The sequence below is a fragment of the Pelecanus crispus genome, chromosome 13, assembly GCF_030463565.1.
Source record: "Pelecanus crispus isolate bPelCri1 chromosome 13, bPelCri1.pri, whole genome shotgun sequence".
In the NCBI taxonomy this organism is placed as follows: domain Eukaryota; kingdom Metazoa; phylum Chordata; class Aves; order Pelecaniformes; family Pelecanidae; genus Pelecanus; species Pelecanus crispus.
The window spans coordinates 8,434,614-8,450,528 of record NC_134655.1 but is presented as its reverse complement, the minus strand read 5'-3'; the positions used below and the strand labels follow the sequence as shown (position 1 = coordinate 8,450,528).

General features: G+C 44.2%; 1 protein-coding gene across 1 annotated transcript in view; it reads right to left on the bottom strand.

Moving 5' to 3' along the window:
• IL1RAPL2 (interleukin 1 receptor accessory protein like 2) overlaps positions 1-15,915 on the bottom strand; it is a 384,489-nt gene that overhangs the window by 26,907 nt on the left and 341,667 nt on the right. The gene's annotated exons all lie outside the window — the stretch shown is intronic.

Here is a 15,915-nt window from a genome sequence, read left to right as displayed (position 1 = left end):
CAGATAAACCTCCCCATTTAAAATTGGAGGGAAAAAAAAAAAAAAAGAAGGAATAACTATAAACGATAGGGGAAAGGGTGATGTTGATTTGCATCTACAGGAAATAGCTGTTAAAGGAAACTCTGAGGTTATCCATCATTTCATTTTTCCCAGAAAGATACTATGTGAACAATGAGAAGGCATGGAAATGGTGGCAACATAAGGTGATGTCAGATTGGTTGTTAAAAAGAAAGCGATTACTTCTTTGTCAGACTCCTGGGATCTCTACCAGGACTGGGGAGTGTGCCCTACGAGGCAGGTAAATAACTGAGCTTGCTTACTGCTGCCTATCCACCCATAAAAAAGACACAGTAATAATTTCTTCCTCACTTAGATAGAAAGCAAATGTTAATGAAGTCCTGGTAAGCTGTTCAGAGAGCTTTTAAAGATCCCCAAGTAATACACGATGCCAGTGAGCACCAACACCGCTTATGTTACTGTCAACAGGCTTTTGGCAAAGGATCAAACTTCAAAGCATCACTCAGGCAATAGAGTAAAGAACTTTCCCTTTCAGCTCTGAGAAAATACTTCCAAAAGAAAGAAAATAAAACTTGTAAACTAATCATATTTCTTTTCTCTCCAAGAATTCAACATTTAGATGGGTTTTTGTTTGGCTACAGCTTTAGCTGTACTTGCTAGCCCAGGACTGTGCTTACACTGCCAGGACAGATGGTCGTCTGCCTGCAGAAGACAAAAAAAAGAACAAAAACCCCACAAACAAGCCAGGAAATTCAGGAGGAGCATGCCCATTCCCTTAGTATGCAAATACAGCTGCTGCACCCACTTCTCTTTGCTTGTTTTACCCAGCATAGGTGGTGCAGGTTACAAAGCAGCTGCAGAGTCACCAACTTACATGGGAGGACAGACCTCATTTAATGTCAATGGAGACTCCTGCCGAATGTTCCAGGACTTGGATCAAGCGCGGAAAGTCCAAATAATGCATTTTACTATATTTGGAAGAAATGTTTTATTATGCCAGCCATTTTCAGTGCCAGCAGGAGACTCTTCTGAAGCAGAAATAGAACAGGCCTACACTTTTCAAAAAGGGCTAGTCGTTTGGAGCACACCACTTGGTTGAGCATGGGCTAATGGTTTCACATGGTTGACTCCCTGGGCCTTAATCAGTTACCTCTTGTCTGCTCAGCAGTGATAACTCGCTGTGTGCATACTCAGAGTATATCAGAGCTGTGTGTTAAAGCATCTTTGCCTAAACCCCCACAGAGCTGTCCCAAGTCAACTACTTACACTCGTCTATCCATTATTTCAGTGCCCAATTTAAGACATGTCAAAAGAGTCTGATTAGTCAGGAAGTGCAGCATTTCCAGCCACTGAAAATCAGCCGCCTTTAAATTGTTTCCAAGTCAAGATCCAAAATTACAAGTCCTTTTGAAACATTAGGATACAGCAAGAAAAGGTTTAAAGACTGCACTTCAGTCTCTGTTTCTCAAATAGCAAAAGACAAAAATGGAAAATGTTTATCCTGAAAATGTTTTACAGAATCTTTCATTATCTCCATATTCACTATGAACTCTGGTACCACAGCTGGCCACTGAACACATGCTGATGCTGACAGATTATATACAACCAGCTCAAACGTCCAAAACATAAGAAGCGGTGAATATTCACAGTTATCTGTACATCCCACAACATTGGCTACCATCATAAGGAAGTTCCAAACTTCATTAACTACTGAAGAGTCAGAAACACTTCTAGGCAGACATTTAATTCCACTACAAGACAGTATCAGAGAATTCTGTTTCCTTCTGCTCCTAACGCGTTCACCCAGCCCTGCGAGGTGCTGCCTGCCCTCCACGGGTGGAGGGGAGAACCGGAGCCTCTGGCTATGTGCATCTCACGTTCTCCTAACGTGCTGAATGCCTGTGAGGTGCGAGGACTTTTGTGCCGCTTGCCTCAGAGTCATGATACGCATCTATTTAAATACCACTTAGTGATTCCTAGCATGTGGCTGCTCAGTCCATGTTTGATTTTAACGGAAAAAGACAATTGTAGCAATGTGAAAAAGAAAAGGGCTAGATGTGCCTATCAGCATTGACAGTATATGCCCTTTTCCTGGCACACCATGCTGGGCATCAAGTGTTACAGGCGAAATATATTACAGGGTGTGCTCCTCAAACCAGCAGATTTTTACTTAAAAAACAAACCCTGATGAAAATATTCCAAGGTGAGTCTAAGATTTCTATACATGCAGAGTAAATATCCTGAGGTAATACGTCTGGTCTGAAGAAATAAGAAGTTCTCTATACAAATAGGAAAACCTAAAAAAACTAGCTGTTGGTACACAGCTTCTGTAATAAACAAACCCAATACAAAGTATCAGAAGCCTTTACTGTTACAGCCTGCACACTCTGAACATGCCTGGGCAGATCTATTTCCCAGCTTTGCCACCAGGGAAAACCAGCAGAATAAACTAATACCATCAACGGCAAACTTTAGAGCAAATTAGTAGTTTCAGCTCAAAGTCTGGGACTGGGCACACCTGGAAAAACCCACGGTCCATCCCATCTGCAAACCCATCACTGATCAGAGGGAGGTACAAGCAACTGTTTCTCATGGAACAACTAATTTTTATCTCAGTAGCAGAATGATGCACATCCGGGTTGAGCTGATCTGTCCTGGGGTGGAAAGAGCTTGGGGCGCGATGACACCTCAAGCCTCCATCCAAACCTAAACTCTCACGCACTGTTTGTTGTTCTTCTCCTCAAGCTGGTAACGACATTTTGCTCTTCTATAGCTCTCTGAAGCTATAGAAGGTTTATAACTCTCATCACCCCTTTGTGACTCCGGAAGCAGGACAAAGTCACACAAGGTAGCATTGGGCTCTTGCTTGCAGAAACGCTTTACCTCCTCAAATAAGCCTGCATAAGGAAAGGAGGAGAGGTTTCCCCTCTCCTGCTACATTAAGACACAGCTGGCCACAGCAGCAACCTGTTACTACCAGTTTTCAGGGAACTCCAACCAATTCCTTCCAGAAAAGAACATGGTATGTCTCACTGCATTTCCCCCTGAGTACTGAGATCCTAAACTGCAGCTGAATTCCCTGGTTCCTAATGTACCCTTGAATATGGGGAGAACCAGGCACTAAGCATGGAAAGTGGCCTTTGCAGGTCCTGATTTTGGGGCCGGCTTCAAGCCATGTGGTATCACACTGAGTCACAGTCCCAGGCAGAAGGAACTAACAAGCAGTTTGTAACTCCAACAACTCATCTTGTGTAACGCCCAAACTTTTGCATATCATTACTGCTATTCTGCATGACACTAAGTAGTTCCACTACTAACTGTTCTTATTAAGAAAAATTCCCCTTGCATCATTTAATTAACAACATCAAAGTTCCTAGAATGAATGGTATCCTAAAAGTTTTCCATTTATAAATGGTTTCTGTTTAAATCAGACATTTCAGTTGCAATTTTAATTAATAAAATAATTTGCTGAGAAACAGAGAAAATGATTAGTGAGATTTTTAATGAATCAACACTTAAAAGAATGTTTTAAGAAACAAGGGAAGAAAGTAGAAAAGTCTGCTTGTAGACATCACTGAATCTACTGCTTTGCTGGGGTCACCTTGTTACAGTAAAGCCTCAGGTTCCAGCAGAAGTCTCCGCTTCAGCTTTTTTCCCTAGTCTGTCAATCAGGCAGGCTTGTTGCAAACTCCCAGCTGATAAGACACAACCGCTGGCAATAGGAATGACTTTTATTGCTAAATCTTATTGTCCATTTTTCACCTGACCGTTTTCACAATAAATCTGTGTGAACTCTAGCATAGATTTTAGCAATTTTTTTCTGAAAATGAGAATTCCAGAGAAATGCAATTATTCAAGCAAAATAGCTGCCTGATGGCAGCAGGAGTACTGGCTAAGGATGGAAAAAGGGTCTGCAAAAGAATTTAGCCAGGCATGATTCTGAATGTGCTTACTGTGGGTCCGACATGCTTTGAAAGTGAATGACAAATCCTGCAGCACAGTCTCTCCTGAATGAGGCATGCTCCAAGCATCAAGTAAATGAAGCTTAAAATACTAAAAGTTGTTCAGTCTTTTAAAAACTTAAATGCCAAGGCTAGATGACTGACCAGCACAGAAGACAAAAGCTGTTCACAAATCATAAGACCTGGCTTGTGCCAAGGTGTTTTTTCAGGGATTTTCTTGAAAATGTGGATTGATTATTTGTTCTTTTTCACTCATTTTGCACAAGTAGGTGTATTTTGTGGCTTATTTGCGAGTATCCATTCAAGGGTGCAACACAGAGTCCATATTCTCTAATGTCCACATTCTGCTGGTGCTCTGTTCTTCCAGCAAATCAGGCTTTCACTCCTGGCGCAAATCATCCCAAAGCAACCCCATCAAACAACCAAAGTCATCTGTGAATCCTTGGGTGCTTTTTCTTTTTTTTCCTATGGCTTGAAACATTAGTGTTTTTTCCAATTCTTTCACATTTTTGTGCCAGATACAACAGCACTCGCAACAACCCTGAACTGAAGCAGATGATCCTTCCAAGTTAGTGGCAGAACTGACTGAAAGTGCCAAAGGAAGACCTCCTTTTGTACCAAGCAACATCAAAAGTCAGTCCTGCACATGTTGCCAGCTGGATTTACATCTTCAGCTCCACCTTGGTGTTAATACCATTGACTGTAATACTATTGCTTTTCTCTATTTCAGGGCTAGATGCTGTGTACACATAGAAGGGAAGACAAGTGCACTGCTGCCACCAAAAAATCATTCCGTCACTCCAAGTCTCTCTTATCGATGCATATGCATCAGGTAGCTCCTCTCTGATAATGGTGCCTGCGTCTCTTTCCCTATAAGACTGAGAGAGAAGTGTTTGCAAAGGAGCAGCTTCCCGCTCTTGACACATGCAGATGTTATGCAGGCACTTCATGGGCTTTGTTTCTTCAGTTTGCTGAGACAGAGGACAAGAAAGGCAGGCTACTTATCACATCTCAATAAGCATATTCTACAGGCTGTCTGCAGAATCCAATCTGACTTTCCAGGCTGTGAGGCTTGCAAGGCAAATCACCATGTCACTGATGAGAACATTATTGTTCTAATGTGCTTTACAAGTACTAGAAACTGGCCAAAGAGCAGCAGAGTGATTTAAATTCCCCTGGCAAGGCAGGCTGGATTGTATACAACCGTGAAGTAAAGAACACATTTCCTTCCTTCAGAAGGACATCCTGGATAAGAAGATACGGGAGACAGCTTATACCTGCAATTTATCCACAAAACAAATGCCAGGGGCAACACAGACCTTGACTCATGAAGAACAATCTCTGTGTGTGGTAGCTTCTATCTAGTTTGGAGAGAATGTCAATTTTCTCTAAGTCCCTTAGACATCCTCTTAGCTGTTCTCCCGTGCTCAGCAGTAACGGGCAGAACCCAGAAGCACACTGAGGTGGTGCAGCCCAAGCCAAACCATGGGTTCTGCTCAGCTGGCTGATGCTGAGCGTTGGGCTGAGCTGCTGCCGGGGATGTGAGGATGGCAACGGTAGCAACGGTGCCCACTCGAGGCCACTCTTGCAATCTGAGAGCCAAATCCTGCAGCTGAGCTGCTAAGCCCTAGACCTCTGCCTAGGGCTCATCTGCAATGGGATGATCTCCTAAAGGGGTCAGGAGGCATTTGGCAGAGGCAGCTGAGGATATGCTCGGGCTTGCTCATGTCACCCAGCACAGCTGATCACCTGTGTTTCCCAGTCCCCTCTCAGCACAGATCTAGGGACTGCAGTACCAGTTCACAACATCAAGGTCTTCAGCATCTGCTCCTACAATCTGCTAGGGCAGCACTAAAATTCTTCACAGATTTATCCACTACCGAATTTAGACAAAGCTACAGAAACCCACAAAAACCTCAGGTATATTATCACCTCCTTCCTTTATTTTTCCCTGGCCATTTCCCAGCATTACTTGATCAAAGGTCCCATGTTTTATTTAGTACAACAAGATTTATAAAGTCGGTGCTAATTACTCTACCTGGGCTTCTTTTGCCTCCTCTTTAACTTGGCTATTCTACAGAATGCAAGCCTAGCTGTGTGCTAAACCATGTCACCCCTATTTAGGTAAAAGTCTCATGGAATTCAGTGACTAGTTTGAGCATTATTGGATCCAGTGAAAATAAAACATACTCAAAACAAATTATTTTCTCTGACCAAAAACCAATAAATCACAGATAATTCTATAATGTTTCAAAACTCTATTCCAGCAGCCAGTAGATTTATGACTAGATATGATCCTTCCAAACATCTGCATAATTAAAGATCAGCCAGGAATTAATGAACCGAAAGCATTTTAAATAAAATGAAGAAACCTGCTTTGGGTAGTGATAATAATTACTTTAATAAGATAAATTTATAGTGAAATCAAACCTAACTAGCCTCCAGATATTTCAAGTCAGTTTAAGAGCATTTAAAAACACACACACACACACACGCACATATATATTTTACTAGATTATTTTATTTTCCAAGTTTCTACAAAGAAACAGACTAAAGGAGGTGCTCTTCCCCTAAGTAAGACCCCATGTTATGACCAGCATATGCTAGCCACTAAAATAATATTATGGTAGCTGCATTGATATGTAGGAAAAATAAATGGTGGTGGTACGTGACATACATTAAATTGGCTCTTCACTCACATAAGAACTTTTTGACTAAGGCAAGTCTTTGGCATTAGGAAAGAGCCCAGTAAAAACTTTGACAAGAAAAATGCAAAGAGATCTTTAGGTCTTGTTTTGTCCTCTATAGTTTATGATCTTAATTCTAACTTACTTTCTTGCTTTGCTCTTATTTCTTATGCCCTGAGACATCATAAAACACATGGCCATGAGATATTTGTGCTTTTCTGTCTCACTCAAGCGAGCAAATAGCATATATAAAAAGTAGCATAAAAATAACACTGACTAACAGCAAGCAGCGAAATCCCAAACATGAAACAAAGCAACTAAGCCTCTAGACAGTTTGTTGCCAAGAACACAAGTCAATGCATTTGCTGTCATTCTATACAGCCCCAACCACTTCTAATTTAAACAACACAATCATGACCCACTGCGAGTGCTGCTTGTAGGCTCGGCTATTGACCATGGCTCTCACAAAAAAGAGGAAAACAAAACTAAAATACACACAAGGCTGAAATGTTGCTGGTAAAAAATTATCAGATGTTCCAAAAATGATTCAATCAAGGCAAAATCTCCTAGAGCAACTTTCTTCCAAAAACACACCCAGAAAAACATCCCAACCTGCCGCCCGCCTCCCCCACCCCCACCCAAAGTAAACCTCACCTAAATCCTGTAAAATCCTTTATCTCATTTTCAGAACTGCCTTGGGGCCCGAATTTGAAATCTTAATCATTGAGAGCTCAGGTGTAACTGAAAGTCAAGGATTTTAGCTTTTCAGTTATTCACCTACAATGAAGACAGATGCTTAGTGGGATTTCCAGAAGCAGCTTGACAGCTGCCTTGTGCTGTCACCTCAGTGCTGAGGTCCTTCTGAAATCTCATTTCTGTGCATTTTGAGGCTCAGAAATATTATTTAAGAGAAATGCCCTGTAGGTGTTTAGAAAATGTCCCCTTGGTGGCAGGCTTCCAAGGGCTGGGGCAGCCCAATGGCAACAGAGCCGTGACATCCAGACTAAGGTGAACTAAACAGGGAATGAGATGGAACAAATCATCTCGCTATGGTCAGGGCAATGGGTATGGCCCATGCCGTCACAGCGATCATTTCTCTCTATTCTGATATCACTTTTTAGCATGGCCAAAATAGGTGGCAACACACAGGTGTGTTGCTCCGAGGCAAGAGCAGAAAGGGAAAAATTATTCAGAGGGACACTTGCTTTCTTAGATCACTGTCCCATGGTGAGAAGGGGAAAGAGCCAACTGTTTGCTTGAGCTACAGAGATGGACCTCGAAGAGATGCTCCCATCTCCTCCCAGAGATCTGCTGGCTCAAGGGGAAGGTAGGGTCCTATCCCACACATTTCTGCTTCTTACCAGCTTCAGGACTTTCCAGCTCTCCAACTTGCCCTTGCATAAAGTTTTCTACGGACATTCACGTCTTACATTTCAGTTTCCTGAGCAAGTACATCTTGACCTTTTCTCTCAGGGGAGAAAGAGGATGAAATCCAGCATCTCTTTCTATAGAGTAATCTGGCTTCATGTGAAGAAAGTGCATGGAGGGACGAACCTAACCAAGATCTGCTACCACCAGTGTGGCCAAATTCTGAACCTTACTCACATGAGTATGTAATGGGTATCCTGTCGTACATCCTGGTGAGTTCCCCTTTAGTACACAGAGGGTACATTCAAGGTTGCTCAGGAAACCAGCTGTGGGCTGCAACAGACTGAAGAAATTACGCTAAACCTCCTCCAGCTTCCGTGTTGCTTTTTAAACAAATGACAGACTTCTTAAGACAATGAGTATAGAATGGATAATTCTTCTTCACTTAGAAAGGACAAAGCAAATGTGAACTTATGCTTCATGTTATGGACGTTCTGCCCTATAAACAGGGTGAGACTCTTTGAAATAAATGTATGCTTGAATCTAAGGCGTCAACTGGGGTATTTTCATACCCAGTTTGTGGCTGTTCACTCAACTCTTGCTTAGATTTTGACTAACACAACTCATGCTAAGGCCTGATGTATGCTGGGAGCAGCACCATTAGGTCAAAGCGAGAGCACAGCTTAGGCAGGACAGGTGGCCAGACAGAGCTAAAGGGCCATTATGCACCATTATCACCTGCAAATTGCTGCCTCCAGCAGCCCTTATTTTTTGCCTGGCAGTTTCCTCAGAATCAACTAACTTATGGAAATGGTATAGACCAAACCTCCAAGCTGGAGGGTATAAAACATCAGTTTACCTAAAAAGCTTTCGAAGCAGATCCAACAGCAGCTGGACTGCTGAGGCTTTCATGCTTCCCGGTGTGATACAGGGGACACCGCAACTTGATGGAGGAGGAAGGATGAGCGCTTTCACCATTGGCTAGGTAACAAGTTCTTTTATTTTGCTTACAGGTGCATGCTATTAAGAGTTACAGGTTATAAGCTCTGGAACCTTATGACTTGAATGGTGAATAAGTGAATTCATATGATACTCTAGTCTGGGCAAAAGGGGATGGAGATCCTATTTTTCATGTTTGTTTATTGGATTTCTTAATTAGCTCATGAAATAAAGTTTAAATCACGGATTACGTTGTCCTGTAAATTTGAAAGATCCAAATCGACCGTGACATTAGTTTCGTACAAAGATGTTAGTGGAAAAACCTAATTCTCCCTGAACAGCTTGCTAATATCTCCATGGTGTCCTACAGCAGGCATGTAGGGCCAGAAATACTAGTGTGGTCAACAAGGTCCAGAATATCACCTCGATGCACGTATTTTGATGTTAGCTAAGTCCTTTGCTCTGTCTGCTGCCATGCTTCTGACACAGTGCAGGAGAATGGGATGGGAGGGCTAAGAAAAGGGGCCAGACACAATAGGCAGTAGCAGCTGCAATCTTCTTATTTCTCCAGCTTTCCTAGCCTTCCTAAAATAAAACAGATGCAGTGCTGGGTCCTGGTCAGGGGGAGGAAGAGACAGATGTCAGTCACCTCTGATAATGAATGTAACCACAACTGTCACCTCACTTGACCTCAGTTATGCAGGTGGCCTCTCATCCACAGGGGACAGGACTCGCCATGGCTCGTGATGAGATGACGCAAGTTCCCACTTCCCCTGCACAAAGGGACCAACAGGGACACAGCTACCGAGATCAGCTTGTACTCAAAGGAGAATCTACAACTGATTGATGTGCTTAAAGCTCAGCAAACGCTCAAACATTTTGCTGAATAGGGAGAGGGTTCCCTGTTGATTAAATTTAAGCACATATTTAAGTGCTACGCTGAGTAAGGGCAACAGCGAGTTCTAAATAAAGACTGATTTACAAAAAAGTTTCAAAAAGAAAAACAACAGCCACAGAGCAACATGTTCTCCAAGCTAACTCCAGTAAATAATTCCCATTTATTATTTACTTAAATTTAGAGATAACATTCAGGGAGAGTAAGAAAGTAAAACACAGTTCAATAAATACAACCTGTATTTTGCTTATTGAGTGAATCAATATTGTTCAACAGTTGTCCAATAAAGAATTTACAGGGAAGTTTAATCTCTTCTAATTTGTAAAAATAAAAGGAAACATTTTTATTTGCCCTTATTGTTACAAAAAAAGAGGTCATGATAAAAAAAGTAACACTAAGGTGCATAGTATTTTTAAAAAAGTCAACCACACAGAAAACTCTCACTGTTTTATATAATTTTTTTTCTGCCCCCTGCCCCCCAACCTTGGGTTAAGAATCTTTTAACCAAGACACAAGACCTAAAACAGGGACTTGTATCTTGGGTGCAAGAATTTAGCAAGCACTTAAGGATGTAAGGGTCATAAGAAATTTTATAAATTCAGACAACTTCTCAGAGTTAAAACTACTCCTTCCTAAAGAGATACAGTGGCATCCCCTTGTGCTCAGTAGTTTGAGCCATAATCTATCAGTTCAGGTAAGTGCCACACTGAAAATTACCTTGTTTTTTTTCTCTGACAGATGTGATTTACAGAAGTCAATAGACTAATTGCCCTAAACCTATTAGCAGTGAGGACTCAGATTTACCCTAAGCCTCTTGCCTTGCATTCAGTTGACAGAGTTCACATTAACCACCCATTAAATGTAATTTTAGTTGCACAGGAGTCTAATAATCTCAATTTTCCCTAGGTGAGTGCCAAACCATGAAGTCTATAACTCAGAACTCCTAAATTCTGCCCCATCACTTTTTTTCCCTGGATCTTTACACACAGTGAAGGCACAGCCCATGGTTTCACCTTCCCCAAATCCACTTAATTCACCTTCATTCTCAACACTGCTGATTAATGATGATTAAAACCACTCCAAAAATCAAAAACCACTTTGCTGGCCCAAGCAGAAACTCCTGCAACGGGGAACTCTCTGTTTAAATTCATGGTGATGAGACATCACATGCTTGCAAAAAAGAGTGGGAATTTCAAGACTTAGCAGGAAAATCATCCAAGAATTGCAAAACTCCACTGGGTAAACAGGGAAGGAAAGATGTCTCCGCAAGGAAAAACATTGGCCTTCTCCAGACCACAGCCAAGCACCCTTGAAGGAGGGTAACATTGCCTTTGGCTCACAGCATCAGAGGAGCAGGGGTCACCTTCTGTAGACTCCTGTTCCAGGTTTGAAAGGGGGCCACTGTCACCAGAGTGAGCTACAGCTACAGACCTCTCTGAACGGTACCAGCTTTACCCTACTTGCCACCAGCATGTGATGCAGCAAAGCCCACATCTCATGCGCCCGTGGGACTACACTGGGAAGGAGGGGAGCACAGATTCACCCTAAGGTGGTCCCATTGCCTTGGGGATTTCCCAGGCAGTCACATCGCCTGGCTGTGGATTCCCCACGCCTAAGGCAAATGGCACAAACGGGTCATACTGTGAGAGGAAAGTGGGCTCAGAGCAAGAGATCCTCAGACCTCAGTGTGATATGGAAAGCAAATGCAAGGATAAGAAACCTTTTGGAAAGAATAAAAAACCCAAAGCACAATAATAAATAAAGACCTTCACCTCCACACCTGCCCCCTCCTGGGGAGCGGGATGTCATGTGTTCTCAAGACGTACAAGAAGATGTTATGAATTTAAATCTGAAATATATTGAGAAGAGGGAAGTTGTATTGCCTCACTGTGGAGAAGTCAGCGTGAACTCCCTCCATTTGGGAGAGGCACGTTACCAGTTAATTCAAGACAACCTCCTGAGAATTTAGTGTGAACCTACATGGTTGATCTTAAAAAGACCATTTGCTATTTGAAAATAAAGAGGAATCAGGAAATAGGAGCCCTTCCTCTACCGTGTGGGCAGGGCTGTCAGTCCTCTTACACACAGCAGGCAAAGCATGAGTGAGCTACTGTCAGGCCCAGGTAAGAGCTCAAGCCCCCCCTTTACTCCAGCACGCTGTGAGCAGCCATGCAAGAGCCCTCAGCACACAAAGCTGGCTCCCAGAGAAAGCAACTTTGATTTCATACAGTCCTGGAGCCTCAGAATACCCCCCATCATGTCTTGCCCACAGTGGCGTTCAGATGTAAGGCAGTATCTTAGGAGCTCAAAGCAGGATGTTAAAAAGCCCTCCTGAGAGAAAAGCTTTGCTCTTCGTTATTGCTTATCTCTTTTCTTAGCTGTGCTAGTGCCAAGAAAGAAATTAAACTGCTCCCTGCAAGATCTAATGTGAAACCATGGCCACTTCAGTGTCAAGGTTATTTGAGCTTTTTTCTAGTGCCAGAAACCTTTATGTGGCCTTCACCTCTGAATTAACCAGAGGTTACAGACTTGCTCTTCCCTCCCTTGGGAAACCTCCTGCCACCACTCCTGCCTTGCTTCATCCAAAATGAAGCAAGGACCCAGGTAATTGTGATCATCTGGAAGTGTGATGGTCTAATCACACACAGGTGTGCAGGAGCAAGACCAAAGGACTGGCCTTTGGAGATGTGCATCTGCTACCTTGCAGAGCACTAAATAAAGCTGTGCCTGCAGCTGGTAACAGGCCGAGGCAAACGCCTGCCCCCAAAGTCTTGTGAATGTTTCTTTTAAGGATGTTTAAAGGGATGCTGCATATGTTCTCAAAACCTCATGTAGCAATACAAAATACAGATACAACAGGAAAAAAAATGCTGTAGTCCAGAATGGATTTTCAAATGCAGGGAAGTTGCTATCACTCCATGCACAGGGCGACTTGAACATGGCAGCGCTTCGCTGTTATTTCCCACTCCAACACCCAGAGGAACACCCGCAGCGGGTACCCTGGGAAGAGTTGTTAGCTGCCCTGAGGGGGCTGTTGCACTTTGAAGTCGGAGAGGTTTTTCTCTAGGTCTTTTTGCTGACTCTGCTGAGTATTAGAGACAGAAAAGGTCGGGTAAAATTTTCCCTCTCTTTGGATAATTATCTTCTGGGCTACCTTGTTGAGAACCAATGTGTCTGAACTAATTTTCTTCATTTCTCTTTCAAAAACATAATTATTTCCTTAGCTGAATAATTCTTCCTTGGGCTAGGGCTCAGAAAAAGATACTAACTCAGGTAAGCTTGCCAGGAATCGTCTTGACTGAACTCTCCTCCCCTCAACCCTCAGCTCCAGAGTCAGCCTTCCTAAAGCCTGAATCTCCACTACTACATCTGTGCTAACTTGCATAGAAAGCTTCTTTTCTTGGGTATGGTTTACGTACTCTGGGATTTCACTGGAGGCCTCTAATGTTTTGGCTTACATGCTATTGCTGCTGCATTTCAGCGGAGTATTTCTCAGCAACATTTCCCTCTGCTGAGTTGTGCAGATAATGGGCAAGATGCACTTCTTATCTATGCCAGCTGGACTCGTCTCGGACGGAAAGCCTGCCTGGGGGGAGACGGGGCTTGGATGTAGCATCTGAAAAATCCTTCCCACACTGCAAAACTCAAACTGTGGGCAGGGCTGCCCAAAGAGTGGGGGAGTTGGGGCAGTGAGGAAAGAGGCCGAATCTCCACACGTAAAGTAAGGGTGCTGTCAGCTCTGGAAACATGAGGAACATGGGGAACATGGATCTGGAAGCATGGGGAACAGGGCTGACTCGAGGCTTGTTGAGGAGAGCATCAAAACAGCACTCCCTTGGGAAGGCTCGGACACATTCGTGCTCTGTGCTACCTATACCTGTGTCATTTCTCATTTCCCACTAAGGATAAGCTCCCAGCCCAGCTCAGAGAATGAGCACAGACCCCTGCAGAACATTGTGCCTCGCAGTGTGCTGAAAAACAGGCTCCCTTGGGTAGTTATCAGCCAAACAGACCAAGTAATACTCACTATTCCCAAATGCCGAACAAATTAGCTACACAGGCACTCCCCATCCCCCTTCAGTCCCCCTAATGAAACCAACTTTGTAAGTCAGCTCCACACAGAAATGCAGCTCGATTTGCTAACAAGTTGGGGTTTTTCTTTCTTTTCCAGTGAGTTGCTGAATGTTTCTCATTTTCCCAACAGACAGAAAAGACATTAAATGCTTCTGTACTGACTCCTGTAGCTCTAGTTTTTCAGCCTTTTTAGATGTTCAGATCCTTACAAATTTTCTGTTGGAGCTGCTGACCTTCCCAGAGAGCCGACATACAGGTACAGCCTGATGCCCTTTCAGAGCCCTGAGGAGCAATCTGCCACACTCCAGAGTTACCAGCCCACTGCCCTGTGAAGTTACCTGACAGCAGTACACATAGTGCTGTGTTTGCTGAAATTAGAGTGTATGTAGCAGCTTTCTGGGGATAGCTGTGGAAGGCAAAGGGCAATCTCCCTTTCAGAAGACTGCTTCAGAGATGGCTTCAAATGGGAGAGTAGTAAAAGGGCATTTCAATGAAAGGAGAAATTAAACCTCAGCATAGGCAAACTTTTCCCTTGTGTCTGGCGCAGCTACATGAGGGAACAGGGAATGAGCCTTTTGGGCAGTGGAAGACCCAGCTGGGAGAATACAAGTGACAGGAGGGCTCCTTGCGCAGCCACCCCGGCTCTACGCCTGCCGTGCCTGAACAGCAGCGTTGCCATCCCCAAGGTGCAGGACTGCTGCAGTGGAGGTCCTTGCCTCTGCTTCACCAAAATAGTCTCGAGTTCAGCTTCAGCAGTGCAAGGGGTAGTATTAACAGAAGCCAGGGTTCCCCAGAAAGGCTGGCTGGGGAGGGTTTCACTTCAGCTGCTGGAGAAAGGTGACAGCAAGGTGTAGTTTCATAGGAGAAACAGAGAAGTAAAATGTGCCCCACTTGCCAACAGAAATGCAAACACATGGCTGGCAGTGCACTCGCTCTGTGCTGGGCCTGCAAGGGAAGATACAGCCAGGGGAACCCAGATGTCACTGCCTGGCAGGATTAGCCATGCCATGGCAGCAGCGTGCTTGCCCCCATGGGGCTGGCAACCCCATCTCTGCTGCCCACAAGCTTGGAGCAGCCTGGGGTGGTGGATGGTCCTCAGTCCAGCCACCATCTCCTGCCTCCCATCTTCACAGCTAGCACTGCCCAACCCATGGACCTTGGGCTACCTGTGCTGCAGGCACTCGCACTAACATGGCTTTTCTTAGGGGGTTAAAGAAACCTCAGCTCCACTGTGCACAACCACTGCTAACGCAGGCCTGCCCCACCAGGAGCAGGGGTCAGCAGGGCCCATGGGGTCCCAACCAGCCTTGCTCCCTGATATTGCCCGGCCCCCTGTTTTGGTTGGCTTTAGATGCAAAGGAGAGGACAATGTGACAGGCAGTTTGTGGGAGCTACTGATTGCTGGCACCCTGCACTTTGCTTTTGTCATGTCAAGTCATCTGCAAGCTGCTCAGAGCCTATGTGATGGTGCTTTTTGCTTCCTCAAATGGAAATGAAGTAAAAGCCAGGGTGACACGCACTACTGTGCAGAGAAACAAATGCAGAGCCACAGAGTAGCACTTCTTCATAATTTGAGGCCATGAGCTTCACCAGTGCCTGGGGAAAGGCTATTTCACAGAAAGGAATCTCACTTTGGACTAAATGAAGACAAGGTTTATGTAACCTCAAACCCAAAAGCAATCAAAGAAGTGTGAATGGTCCCACAGAAGATTGCTGGCCTGCTTTTATCTGTGTTTTTCCTTCTTCAGTTCCTGGCCATCCTGAAGCACTTCAGGGGGGTTGTTTACTACAGAGTTCACCAACCCTGACGGTCACCTGCCTTTTGCGCGAGCCAGCCCCGGTTCAGAGGCTCTGATCATGTGCAGTGAAACCTGAGCACCTGGCAGGGTGTAAGCAGGGCTTATCTGCTGGGCTGACAGCTTTGCCAACGGCTGGTGGGCTGCAACAAAGCTGCACCCAGCTGCAGCAGGTA